We start from the raw sequence: 14382 nt of genomic DNA, 5'->3' as shown, positions 1-14382 counted from the left end.
AGCATTTAATTTTTCACTGTGCTCTGTTAGCTAGCAACAGATAAGATTTCAGACAGCAGGTAGGGCTAGTAGCATTGAAACTGGCCACTGCTCAAGGCCCGTTTCCTCTGGGAAACTGACTACCTCTCCTCCCTAAGCAGATCACATCATGTCTCTGTAATGTTTAATCTTATCCATAGCACACAGAGAGATTTTTGAGGAAAGTCACCCCCACAAAAAGGCAGTTCCATTTTTAGATTTTTGAGGAAATTCCATACTGTTTTCCATAGTGGCTGCATCAATCTGCATTCCAATCAACAGTGAACTAGGGTGCCCTTTTCTCCTCAACCTCACCAGCACTTGTTGTTTGTTGCTTTGTTTATGATGGCCATTCTGACCTGTGTGGAGTGATATCTCATTGTGGTTTTCATTTCTACCTCTCTGATGGCTACTGATGCTAAGCATCCTTTTATATGTTTCTGGGCCTTCTGTATGTCCTCCTTTGAGACATTCCTGTTCAGGTCCTTTGCCCATTTTTTAACTGGATTGTTTGTTTTCCTGGTGTGGAATGATGTGAATTCTTTGTATACTTTGGAGATCAATCCCTTGTCTGAGGTATTATTGGAAAATATATTTTCCCATAGGGATGTCTCCTTTTTCATTTTGCTGATGTTTTCTTTAGCCATGCAGAAGCTTTTTAATTTGATGTAGTCTCATTCATTGACTCTTTCCTTTATGTCTCTTTATCTAGGGAACATACCAGCGAAAATAGTGCTGCGTGGAATATCTGAGATTTTCCTGCCTATGTTCTCCTCTAGGACTTTTATGGTGTCACAAATTACATTTAAATCTTTTATCTACCTTGATTTTATTTATTTTTTTATTTATTTTCAATTTTTTAAAAAATGTTCTTTAAAGATTTTATTTATTTATCTTTAGAGGGTAAGGAAAGGAGAGAGAGAGAGAGAGGAATATCAATGTATGGTTGCCTCTCATGTGTCCCCTGCTGGAAAGTGACCTGCAACCCAGGCATGTGCCCTGACTGGGAATTGAACCACATTTCTTTGGTTCAGAGGCCCATGCTCAATACACTGAGCTATACCAGCCATGATATTTTTGTGTATGGTGTAAGTTGGTGGTCGAGTTTCATTTTGGGCATATAGCTGTCTATATCTCTCAACATCATTTATTGAAGAGGCTATTTTTACTCCATTTTATGCTTCTTTCCCCTTTGTCAAATATTAATTGACTGTAGAGACTTGGGTTTATTTCTGGGCTCTCTGTTCTGTTCCACTGGTCTATGTGCCTGTTTTTATGCCAGTACCAGGCTGTTTTAATTACAGTAGTCTTATAATATAGTTTGATATCAGGTATTGTGATTCCTCCTACTTTGCTCTTCTTCCTCAAAACTGCTGCAGCTATTCAGGGTCATTTATGGTTCCATATAAATTTTTGAAGTGCTTGTTCTATATCTGCGAGACATGTCACTGGTATTTTAATAGGGACTAAGTTGAATTTATAAATTGCTTGGAGTAGTATGTATATAGTAAATTTTTATGCCATGGATTAGAGACCTGGATATTTATGTAAAAGCTATTTAGTCAGTTCAGGACCAAGACAAAATCAGAGTTCTGTTTTCCCTACTTTAAGCCAAGTTTTAGCACAACTTTAAAAAGTTTGTTTATTGATATAAGCTCTCAGAGAAGATAAAGTTTTGGTTTCTTACCTTGGTGTCTGTAGGGTTTAAAACAATGCCTGACCATGGTATGTTCTTACTAATGTTTGTGGGAGACATGACATGTACTGAACACACTGATTCATGTAGACTTAGTGCTTAACATGTTTGTAACAAAGCCTCTGTGTTAAATAATAAGGTTCAAGATATAAAAATGTCCTAAACTATTTGATATTTTTTAATACTTGTAAATTTTTGGTATATAATTTGAATTGTATATAAATTCTGATGTTTGAATATTTTTGCCCTATAAACATGGTAATTATGTGCTTCAATTTAAGAACTATTGACATACATTCAATAAAGTAAAATTCTAAAAACTAAAAACAAATAAAGATAAGAAAATGAAACTAGACCACCTTTTTATACTACACACAAGTATAAATTCAAAGTGTATCAAACACTTAATTATTAGACCCGAAACCATAAAATTCATAGAAGACATAGATAGGTAGGAAAATCTTGGACATTGCTCATAAAAATTTTCTTGTCTGATATATCTTACAAGGCAAGGGAAACAAAAGAAAAAATAAACAAATGGGACTACATCAAACTAAAAAGTTTTGGCACGGCAAAAGAAACCATCAACAAAATAAAAAGACAACCCATTGAATAGAACATATTTGCTGATATATCTGATAAGGGATTAGTATAAAAAATTTATGAGAAGTTATAAAACTCAACACCCCCCAAAACCCCCATACAATCCAATTTAAAAAATCAGCAAGGGATCTGAATAGACAATTCTCTAAGGAGGACATACAGATAGCCAATAGACATGTGAAAAAATATTCGACATCACTAATCATCAGAGAAATGCAAATTAAAACCACATTGGTATATCACCTTACATCTGTCAGGATGACTATCATTAATAAATCAATAAACAACAAGTGTTGGTGAGAATGTGGAGGAAGGGGAACCCTTTTGTACTATTGGTGAGAATGCAGATTGATACAGCCAGTATGGAAAGCAGTATAGAGATACCTCAAAAATTGAAAACAGAACTGCCTTATGACCCAGAGATTCTACTTCTGGGAATTTATTTGAAAAAACACAAAACACTAATAGGAAAGAACATAAGAACCCCTATGTTCATTGCAGCATTATCTACAATCACCAAGATATGGAAGCAGCCCAAATGTCCATCAGTAGATGAGGGGATAATATAATTATGGGACATTTACATAATGGAATACTACTCAGTCATAAAAAAGAAGAAAATTTTACCCTTTGTGACAGTGTAGATCGATCTGGAGAACATAACGCTAAGCGAAGTAAGTGACTTTTTTTGTTTCTCTGGATGAAAAAATTCCTCAAAGGAAAACATTTTGTTGATGTGGAAGAGGCAAAACAAAAAATGGTAGAAGCACTAAAGGGTATCAGAGCTGTTCTGAGCAAAAAAGTCTTGAAAGGTATATTGCATCAAATGGAGAGTATTTTAAAGGTGACTGAAGTTTAAACACGTAAGAATAAATACACAATTTTTTATAAATAAATTCTGTTTTGGGGGGAGATCCCCTTGTAAATATTTTTTCACTGATTTCTTAACTGTTGTTTGTTTCTATCTACCCCTTATGTGGTTTGAAAGCTCAACTTCATCTTAATTGGTAGTTGTGCCTTTTGTTTAATATAACTAGTTTATTATTATATTTATGAGTATTTCTCTTTCATAGTGTATTATAATGATAATTCTCTAGGTATTTGTGCTTGGTGTAAAAAGAAATGGACTTTTGGAAGTATTTCAGAAACTTTGACCTATGATTTACAATATTTACTTAATTATACAAAATAAAAAAACAAAAGAACATTTTTAAATGTCCCTAGGGACTTTCCTCATTATCATCTAGTTTTAGTTTGTTTCAGTTCCTGCTATTGGCAGTCTTAAGAGCTGCCAGTTCACAGCTGCTTTTGAAAGCAGCTTTCAAACTTACGTGGGTAGACAATGAGAATATATGGGACAAGAGTTCTGTTTTTCATATTCTTCATTTTAACCTTTCCCTTGAATATTGAATCAGTGTGAAAGGAAATAAACACTTTTTGTCTCCATTGCACAATGGGAATGATCTCCTCCCTTTCCCCAGTGATAGTCAGATTCCAGATGGTTGCCATGAACTGCAAATTTTTAATCTGGTTGACTCCCTAAGAAAACTTGGCAGGAATTCTTACCAAGTAGGGGACAACTATTTCTAAGAGAAGGAGCCAAAGGTCCAAACATTAGTCCAAAACTATTCACAGGACTTATATCTCAAATTTGTAATAAGAAAGCTTGTGTCAAAGAACTGTTTAAAATCACATGGCATGTAACACAGAAAGAGAAAATAATTACTAAAAAGAGATTTAGAATTAACAGAGCTTTATGTATATAGCTGTCAAAACACTGGAACTATTACTACAGAATGTATTCTGAACAATTATCAAGATATAAATTTTAAAAGGGAAATAAACAGAAGTATAAAAACCCACTGCTTTTTCTGAACTATATCTCCTGCTTCCAGAGAGGCAGGGGAGGGAAAAGAAAAAAGTTCTTGTTAAAATCTATAAACCTTAAGATCTTTTGGAAAATCTATCATTTTAAAAACCAAAAATTATCAAATATTACTTGCTTGATACTGGTTATATGTAACATGGAATTGCCTAGATAGATATTTGTCTCCTATAATGTTCATAATTAATGATTCTAAATTTTATTGACATCAGAATTAAAAATCCAAATTCTCATTATTAAACCTAGGAGGGGAAAAACATTCTCAATGTAAAAGAAGGAAGTTTTAATATTTTTTAATGCTTACTTTACTTTGATGAATAATTGAGTTTCTCTTTTCTCTCACAACTTCTCAGTGGTCAGCAGGTGTGGCACAATACTTGCTTCGATGACCCCAAAATCTTTCCTAATTTTAATTTACAATTATTAAAAGTGGTTAGGAATACATGAATGATTCTTAAGAGATTAAGAAAGGCTCTCTTAAGAAACTGTGTGAATTCACATTGAAGAAATAAAACACCAGTGACTTGTGTGTGAATAAAGTTCATGGGATCAAATACCATTTGATTGCAGTGAGAAGGAAATGCTGATCCCTTCACAAAACAACTGACAGAAAAATATTTTATTTAACTTCTTTATGCTTCATGTACTCCTTGTACAAGTAAAACAAGATGGAATAAAAGTAAATGTCTTAGTCAAGAATCTATAAAACAGGAAGAAATTTTGGGGAGAAGTACTTTGAGTATTCATTTCAATCATGATAGTGCAGATATAGGGTCTCTAGTTTAAGAGAACCTGCTGTCCTTTAGTTAAAACTTGTAAACATATAATTATTGGGATAAAAATCAAGAGGAAAACTCACCCAGTTATTTCCTGCCTTTCAATTAGGAATATAGACAGACCTTCCATTACGTTACTCTTCCTGTTCCCTTAGCATTAGCCTTCATCCTAATGACCCAGAGATAACCTTTCAGGATAAGTTTTTCACCAAGAATAAGTCAGTATTAATTGTTCCTGTAGAAACTAAATTGAATCAAGGCTACTCATATTGATATTTCCCAAGACACTCTTCTAAATGATTACTTTGAATAGGTTCATGCTACGTAATTTATCAGGACATAAAATATTTATAGGACTACAAAATCGATACTGCTGTATAATATACTAAGGTGTCTGTTTTGTTTTTTGTTTTTTGTTTTTGCTTTTACCAATGCTGACTACAATTCTTGAATGAATTGATCGCATAGCTGTCCCAGCATGCTGAATTTGGGAGTCAGCATGCTGACTCAAAATTAAAGGGCTCAAAATTGTTTGTTGCAGATGACTAAACACTTAGTGTGAAGTAAGACATTAATACAACTAACAGGAATACTTCTCATGCGTATTGCAAAACTGTGTAGAAACCTTTAACTCAACCTCTAGATAGTATTTCTCAATGACTACTTATTTATGAGACCAAATATATTCTTATATACTCAGTGATTTATTTCTTTTTCTATGAAATCATATCTCTTCATCTATCCAACTTCCACATCTCTAATAAGCTTTTTATTTTGCTCAATTTACCAAATCATATGACTTTTAATTTCATCATGACTCAGAGTCCTTTGACATGCACATGTTTGAAATGTGATATGTGTGGTATGTGTAGGTAGAAGTGATTGTTGAATGTCCCTTGGCTGAAAACTCAGTTTAGTCATTTTTTACCAGTTCAATTACAGTTTATACTCATATTATTTTATATCATTTTCAGATAAAAAGCATAGTGGTGAGACAGTCATATACTTTACAATCAGATTTAAACCTTATTTTTCCCCATTTTTAAAATGTTATTATTGTTCGAGTACAGTTATCTTCCTTTTCCCCCTTCCATTCCCCCTCAGTCATCCCTCCCTCTCTCCCCTGATTCCACTCCACCCTGGGTTTTGTCCATTTGCCCTTTGTAATTCTTCCCCAAAACCCTTCCCCATTTTTTCCTGATTATCTCCTTCCATTTCCCATGTGGTTACTGTCAGTTTTTCATTTCTAGGTCTCTGGTTATATTTTTCTTTCCTGTTTGTTTGTTTTGTTGATTAGGTTCCACTTATAGGTGAGATCACATGGTATTTGTCTTTCACTGCCTGGCTTATTTCACTGAGCATCATGCTCTCCAGTTCCATCCATGCTGCCACAAAGAATAGGAGCTCCATCTTTCTTTCATAGCAGATACATTTAAACAAGGAGGAAGGAAGCTTTCCTGGAGCTAGAGGAAAGAATTGAGGAATCTTCTAAGACCTATGAAAAGAAGTCTGATACTGTACTTCTGATAAGCCAAAAACAGACACTTGAAAAGCTCTAGGTTAGTACAGCAGCTGAGGTGCACCGAGGCAAAATTTACAGCACAGAAAATAGAGCAAAAAAGTGCAAGAAAATGATGGAAAAGAGAGACCTCCAATAATAAAGTATGAAGAAGATATAGCATGATCAGCTATATCTATGGAAAGAAAGAAGAGGCTATCCAAATTTGAGTCTTTGTCATTCAATCACTGGAATAATTGGGTCTCCAACATCTGCACTGGGCTCTTCAACATTCTGTGATATGACCTCCATGTGTGAGACCACCTGGCAGAACAGGAATGGTACCTTGGTGCAATTTCCAGAATGGAAGTACAAGATTTGTTAAAACAACAAGGAGACTTCTTGGTGGGAGTCATAGGAAACGTGTTCTTGTGTCATTTCTATATATTCTGGTGCACAAAGGAGACACTTTTCCTTTTTTTAAAAATTTTATTTATTTATTTATCTTTAGAGGGGAAGGAGAGAGGGAGAGAGACATCAATGTATGGTTGCCTTTCGTCCGTCCCCTGCTGGCAGTTGGCCTGCAGGGAATTGGCCTGCAACCCAGGCATGTGCCCTAACTGGGAATCGAACCTCGATCCTCTGGTTCGCAGGCCTGTGCTCAATCCACTGAGCTACACCAGCCAGGGCCAGGAGACACTTTTTCATACAAAATGTTGATAATATGTATTGATTTGAAATACTGTTTTTTTTCAAACATCCCTTAACTTCTATATCATCGCTATACAACAAAACAGGTCATCACTAGGAAATCAGGGGTGGTTCTGCTGAACCCTATTCCTAAGGATATGAAATGGGTTCTTAATCATGAAAATGTCATATTGGAAAAATTACTGGGCATGGAAAATTTTATGAAGGATTTAAAGGCATATTAAATAATAAAACTACTATTGCCATTAAATCATGTAAAGAAGATCTTCCTCAGGAACTGAAAGTAAAATTTTTACAAAAAGCCAAAATTCTAAAGCAATGTGCCCATCCAAATACTATCAAACTTATGGGAGTTTGCACACAAAGACACTCTGTCTATGCCATACAGTTCTGACTCCAGGATACCAGAAGTTTCACTTCACTTTGTTAAAAGCACTACCGTATGTGGCACACCTATTTAATATAAGATGTTCTGAATTTTTCTCTAGATAACAGAGATCTTTTTCTAAGAGTTGGTTTTTGGAGAAAATTTCTAGCGTGTTGGGTTGAATGGCTTTACAGGGAAGGAAAAAGATAAAAGCAAGGAGATCAGTTTAGGGAGGTAGATCTGATAGCTACATGAGTGCTAATGAAATGATGTTGAGCATAGGGAATGGGGAAGGACAAGACATTGTGAGTATTTTATAAGTTAACTTGCTGTGATATGGCAACTGACTTGATTTGGATCACAGGGGAAAGGAAGAGGCAAAATAAAGAAAAGAATAATAAACTCTTTACTGAATATTTACCTTATGTCAAGCATGACACTAAATATCTTACTTAAATCATTACATTGCAATGTCTGTAAGCCTCAGAGTCAAATACCATGGGTTTCCTTATTTAAGAAAAAGAAGAAGAAACTGAGGGAGAAGAGAGTTAGAACACATTAATAAAAATAACTTGCAAGTAGAAGACTATGTTGCAAGTCCAAACTTGTATTGTTCTACAATCTGTCATTTTTCTGTAATTCCTTGCTAAAAGGTACTTATTATTTTCCTTGGTTTTAATTTAACTTATTGGGGTGATACTGGTTAACAAAATTACACAGATTTTAGGTGCACAATTCTATAAGATATCATTTGCACACTGTATTGTGTGTTCCCCACCCCACGTCAAGCCCATCTTTATTCATCCTGCTCTACTCTGCTCTACCTCTGTAAAATGCATTTAAAAATAGAAGATTTTGAGTCTGAGTGAATCAAAAATAGGAGATTAATAATGACAAGAGGAAAACCTAGACATGAAGTTTGATAATGAGCTTGTTTTAGAAAGTATAGCAGGAAGTCTGGCTGTCCTTCAATACTCATTTTCCTCTTCTTCCATATTAAATTATGTCCTAATTTTTAATTGACATTGGGATGTCAAGAATAAAGAACTCACTTTGCAGCTTCTCTCATGAACAGGTGTTGGCATGTGACAAAATTCTGGTCCATAGGAAGCAGGACAAATGCCAAGTTCAGTGTCCAGGGAATGTCACTAATGGACAAAGCGGTGTTGTTCCCCCCACCTTTTCCTGATAGGTGGAAGGCAGAGGTCATGCTGAAGCTTCGGCAGGAATTCTGAAAGATTTATCTTTCGTACCGTGAGACCAGAAGCTACAACCAGAGAATAAGATAAAAGTAGCCTGGACCGTTGCCACTGTGAAATAAGAGAATAAAGATCTTAAAATTATGATTACACTGGAATGTCTGCCATGGGAAGCGTGATCTCATCCTACCAGATATGAATATACTTATTTAAATGTTTTCTAAAACATCCATTTTGTCTATTATGTGAAAGTAAAATAAATGCCTTTGATGTGTAAATGTGTGTATTTTTATTTACATTGTTTTATTCATAATCTCAGATATGACTAATTTTTATTTTAGTCATATGGTTATTGTTAATATTTCTTCTATAAAAGTATTTCATGTAAGTGAAAAGAACTTCAAGGTCCGATAAAATTTAGCATTGAATCTCACCTATGCCATGTATTAGCTGTATGCCAGCAAAATTTTTCAATCTCTCTGAAAATCATTTTACTCATTGGTAAAATAAAGATAATATTTGCCTCAAAATTGCTGTGTAGATTAAATGAGCTAATATATAGAAAATGGTGAATAAATTTTAGTTATCCTCTAGCTTATCAATAGTGCCTGGGACAAAAATTATATTTATTACATGAATTCCAGCTTTAGAAATAAAATTTTCCATATTAGTTTAGGTATTGTTCAAGACTGTACTGTGAAAAGGGTGAAGGTTTTACAGGAACAATTACAAAGGACACATGGACAATAACAAGGCTGGGTGGAAACAGGGGAGGGAGGTGGGAAGGGTTGGGATGGGGGGGAAGGGAAAGGCAGAAAAGTGTATTTGAACAACAATAAAACTGTTTAAAAAAACAGGTCAAATATAAAAAACAAAGCAACAATGAGAAAAAGACTGTATTGTGAAAGCTCTGTTCAAGAGAGGCTGAGCTCTTTTTTTCTGCCCTGCCGGAAAGATGACCACCACCTCTTCTAGCTCCACCACCAGCGTGGCAGGAAAAAGCAATGACAAGGGCAGGTCCAAAGATTCAGCCTGAAGCAAGCACAATAGATGGCTTGGTGGTATTAAAGACAATCTTCATCAAGTAGGACAAGCAACTGAGGTGGTTCCAAGGAGTGATTTTGGGCCTGAGTGTAGAAGAGCTTCCCCATATCCAGACTTGAAATTACCAGCTGCTTTCCTTTTCCCCAACACATAGAAGATGATGCTGATTATGTCAGAGTCCAGCATCAGATGCAAATGATGAAGAGCTTTCACCATGGAAACACTGACCATCTTGACCGGGGTTGGTAGTACCAGTCCACATTCGATGGCTCATTCCTCACTTGGCACACCTGGATTCTCAGTTCAGTTACCAGCACGCTATTGAAAAATCTGCCATTCTCATTTACCATCCCATAAAAACTGCCCAAAGGTCTCTCTCAGTGAAGGCATACAGACTTGATACCCACACTGATAGAAGTTTGTAAAGCGAAGAATTTTTCTCCTGAAGTATTGAAAAAGGAAGCATCACCTTTGAGCACATGTTTGAAGTGCCTATTGCAATTAAAAATCAACATCCTGTCCTGGCTGGTGTAGCTCAGTGGATTGAGCTCGGGCCTGCGAACCACATGATCGCAGTTCGATTCCCAGTCAGGGCACATGCCTGGGTTGCAGGCCAGTTCCCGTCAGGGGACCCATGAGAGGCAACCATACATTGATATTTCTCTCCCTCTCTCCTTCCCTTCCTCTCTAAAGATAAATAAATAAAATCTTTAAAAAAAATCAACATGCTAATGTGAGAGCTTGAGAAGAAGTCAGCTATAGCAGATAAACATGAATTGTTCAGTCTTGCTAACAGCAATCCTTGGGAAAGAATCTACAGTTGCTGATGGACATAGTGGATAAAATGAGCCAAAATATAGGTAAATATAATGCATACTTGAGGAACATGAGTGAACAGCCACAGCAATAACACCAGTATCAGCAGTGTCTCTAGCAGAGGAACACGAAACACCTGAGTTGACAATCCCCATATCCAGACTTTTCAAACCGCCCCAACCCCTCCAGGCAGGATGGATTTGCTGCTCACTGTAGGCCAGGTTATCACTTACTGCCAGAACATCCAAAAATTCACTGTCAAAAACTTAGGCAAACTTCTCATAGCCCAGACTCATCAAAAATGTAACAACTAACAGAAGAAAGTTTCCAGAAAAAAATGAAGTAATATGGGCTCGTGGAAGAAATACATTTGCATATTAAATAGTTTTTCTAACAAATAATAAATTACAAATAAACCCAAAAGCAAAAAAGGCCAAGTAGCTATTACCATTTCCCCCCCAGACTTGAATATAACTCAATTTCTATGTACCTTTTGATTTAAACTTTTGTGAATGAAAATACTTCATAAGAAGTAAGCTCCTCAATGAAGAACTTAAATTTGAATGCAATCTCTCAAAATTTATATACAATACTTGCATAATACAAAATTAATATACATTTGATTTTATAACATGTTTTCTCTTAATTCTGATTCTTAATTGAACTTCAGTGGACTACTCTTATAAGCTTATAATACTGTACTATATTTAAAAGGCAGTAGACATTTTGAGCTAAAGATGCTAATATCAGAATTGTTTAAATAATTATACTAAGTAAATATTACTGCTAATATATTCATGAGTATATTACTAGCCAGAAAACTTTCAATGAAATACAAATGTTTCTGGAGTCAGTAATGAGTTTCATATGGCATATCTTCTTTGGTTATCAGATGACCCTGTTTGATTTCCAAGAAAACTGTGGAAACTTGAAGAACATGTGTGTCTCTTTAATATGAGCTATTAAGCATCTATCCTGTTCTTATGGGTATTTGGCTTGTTTCATGTTTTTTTTCTTTATAATTAATAATATATAATATACAATTAATAACTGAAGAATGTTGTTCTATATAGTCTAAATGTTGGGGAGGGTTTTGGTGTGGGAGAGGAAAAGTTAAAGAGCAAAAGCAAAAGGGAAATGAGTTATCAAGGAATGGTACCTCAATGCCAGGAATTATGGATTAGATCTACTTTTGATATTTTAAGAGATGCAGTTAAATATGTGCTTTGCTTTTAATTATTTTGATTACCAGAGTGTGTTACCTTGAATGTGGCACTGAACACTTGGTAGACTAGATAGCAATTTGCATTTTATTTAGGTTGCATTGTTGTAACATGGAAAAGTATCTAAAAGGGCCTGGGTTCTAACAATATGTAAAAAGATACAAGAGATATTGAGGCTGTGGATTCCTTGGCTCAGATATCAGAAAGTGTGTAAAACAGTCATGCAAGGTGTCATACACCATTAGTGTAGTATATAGATGCAGGGGCTCTGAAATTAAGCAGAACATAACGATTGAATTATAGGTAACTAATCTCAAATTGTTGCATCTGTATTTTGTATGCACTTCCAATATTCTTTGGGAGAGGAAAATAAAAGTATTTATAGTAAAAGTTGAAAATATGATGATGCAGTGGGTATAGGTATCTTTCTTCCTTGCTTAGAAGTAGAATGTAGGCTTCCTTAGGTGGAAATCAGGTTTTGTTTATTCCTAGTTTTAAGACAGAACTTAGCATATAGAATACACTCAGTATATTTATTAAATAAATAAAAATTTAAATGATAAATTTAAATGATCATTCCACATTCCGCTAAAAGAGTGTCTCCTTTACATCTGTGTATGTTGACTATGAGTAAGAATTCATATACATGAGTATATCTGTGTATGTATATACTATATAAATATAAAATCATATATAAACTGTGTCTTGTATATATATGCAAGATAATGAGAAACATAATAGTTACCACAACTGTAGTTAATATGCATCGAACATTTTTTATGTTCTACACATAGTGCTAGTCACTGAAACATTCTCTTTAACAGTGACATAATTACATAAATTATAACATTCTACACACAAGGTACCGTTAGGAAAATAAATATGAATGAAATATCACATAATTAGTGGTAGTGCAAAGTCTGAATATTTAACTTCAGATACTACCCTTAACCTCTGTGTATATATTTTTAAGGATGTCTCTCTGTGTATATATTTTTAAGGATGTCTAAAGATCAAATTAAGAACAATTATGTTTTTACTGACTTTTAGTAAACTAAATGTTTAACAAACATTTTTAGCAAAATGTTTAATTTTTTTCACTTCTTTCTTTTTGCAGCCACATATATGCAAAGAATAAAGAAAATGTGTCTTTCTCACTATTCCATTTATAACATTTCCTTGTTTTTAGTATGTTAGTCTAGAGATGGTACAATACACCAATAAATTTGGCTAACTATGACTGTGTTGAGAGTAAACTATATTCTTACTTGCTCTTTTTTTTTTTTTAGTAAAGCAGGGAATCTGATTCCTAGTGGTGTTCCATTACTTACATCTACACAAGTACAAAACAAACTTTTATATAAAACACAAACATGTCACTATACAAAATATAATGTCAAAATTATTTTTTCNAATAAATTTGGCTAACTATGACTGTGTTGAGAGTAAACTATATTCTTACTTGCTCTTTTTTTTTTTTTTTAGTAAAGCAGGGAATCTGATTCCTAGTGGTGTTCCATTACTTACATCTACACAAGTACAAAACAAACTTTTATATAAAACACAAACATGTCACTATACAAAATATAATGTCAAAATTATTTTTTCTCTACCTTTTACATTGGTTTGGAGACATACATTTGACCTGTGGATAAGTCTTTATTCTGTGAAACTTTGCAGGTTTCTAAGCTCTTTGTCTGGACATCCTCAAGAATTCTCCCTTATTCTGGACTCTACTCCAGACTGACAGACAGCCTTGTAAGTCACCTGATAAATTAGTTGGAGCAGTATTCTCAAATACTGTATATGCTGCTTCCAAAGTTCAAATAGACTAACCAAATTGTGTATCTCTTTCTCAGAGCTAGCAAGTGCAAGCTATAACCTGTCTTTTGTCTTAAAAGGAATATTCTAAAACTCAATATACCACTGGGCTCCTAAGACCCTCTCTGATTATCTGGCTCATGAATCTTTGTAGGTCCATCTTACAGAGAGTTTGGATTGTTTCAACACTGATTTTTAAGTTATGGCTTTTCCTTCTGTGTGTTCTTTTAAATAGCCAAGAGTTGGAAGCAAACTAGGTGCCCATCAGTAAATGAGTGGATCAAAAAACTGTGGTACATATACACAATGGAATTCTATGCAGCAGAAAGAAAGAAGGAGCTCCTACCTTTTGCAACACCATGGATGGAACTGGAAAGCATTATGCTGAGTCAAATAAGCCAGGTGTTGAGGACAAATACCATATGATCTCACCTTTAACAGGAAGCTAAACAAGAAAACAAACAAGCAAGCAAAATATAACCAAAGACACTGAAATAGAGAACAGGCTGACAGTGACCAGAGGGGAGAGGGGAGGGAATTTCAGGGGAAATAGGGGAGGGATTTCGAGGAACATACATAAAGGATACATGGACAACAACTGAGAAGGGTGGAAATGGGAGGGAGGGGTGCATGGGGGATGGGATGGGATGGGAGTAATAGACAGAATACTGTAGTTAAAAAATAATAAAATAAAATAAAATAAACAAACAAACAAAATAAATAAA

At 34.7% G+C, this 14382-nt stretch overlaps 1 protein-coding gene and 1 pseudogene across 1 annotated transcript in view; one reads left to right on the top strand and one right to left on the bottom strand.

Moving 5' to 3' along the window:
* GNAT3 (G protein subunit alpha transducin 3) overlaps positions 1 to 14382 on the bottom strand; it is a 139005-nt gene that overhangs the window by 82291 nt on the left and 42332 nt on the right. The window lies entirely within an intron of this gene.
* On the top strand, positions 9709 to 10927 carry LOC119000935 (eukaryotic translation initiation factor 3 subunit H-like; annotated as a pseudogene).

The sequence above is a fragment of the Sturnira hondurensis genome, unplaced genomic scaffold (assembly GCF_014824575.4).
Source record: "Sturnira hondurensis isolate 20B ecotype Veracruz unplaced genomic scaffold, ASM1482457v3 Scaffold0016462, whole genome shotgun sequence".
NCBI lineage: Eukaryota > Metazoa > Chordata > Mammalia > Chiroptera > Phyllostomidae > Sturnira > Sturnira hondurensis.
This window is presented reverse-complemented; position numbering and strand designations above follow the sequence as displayed.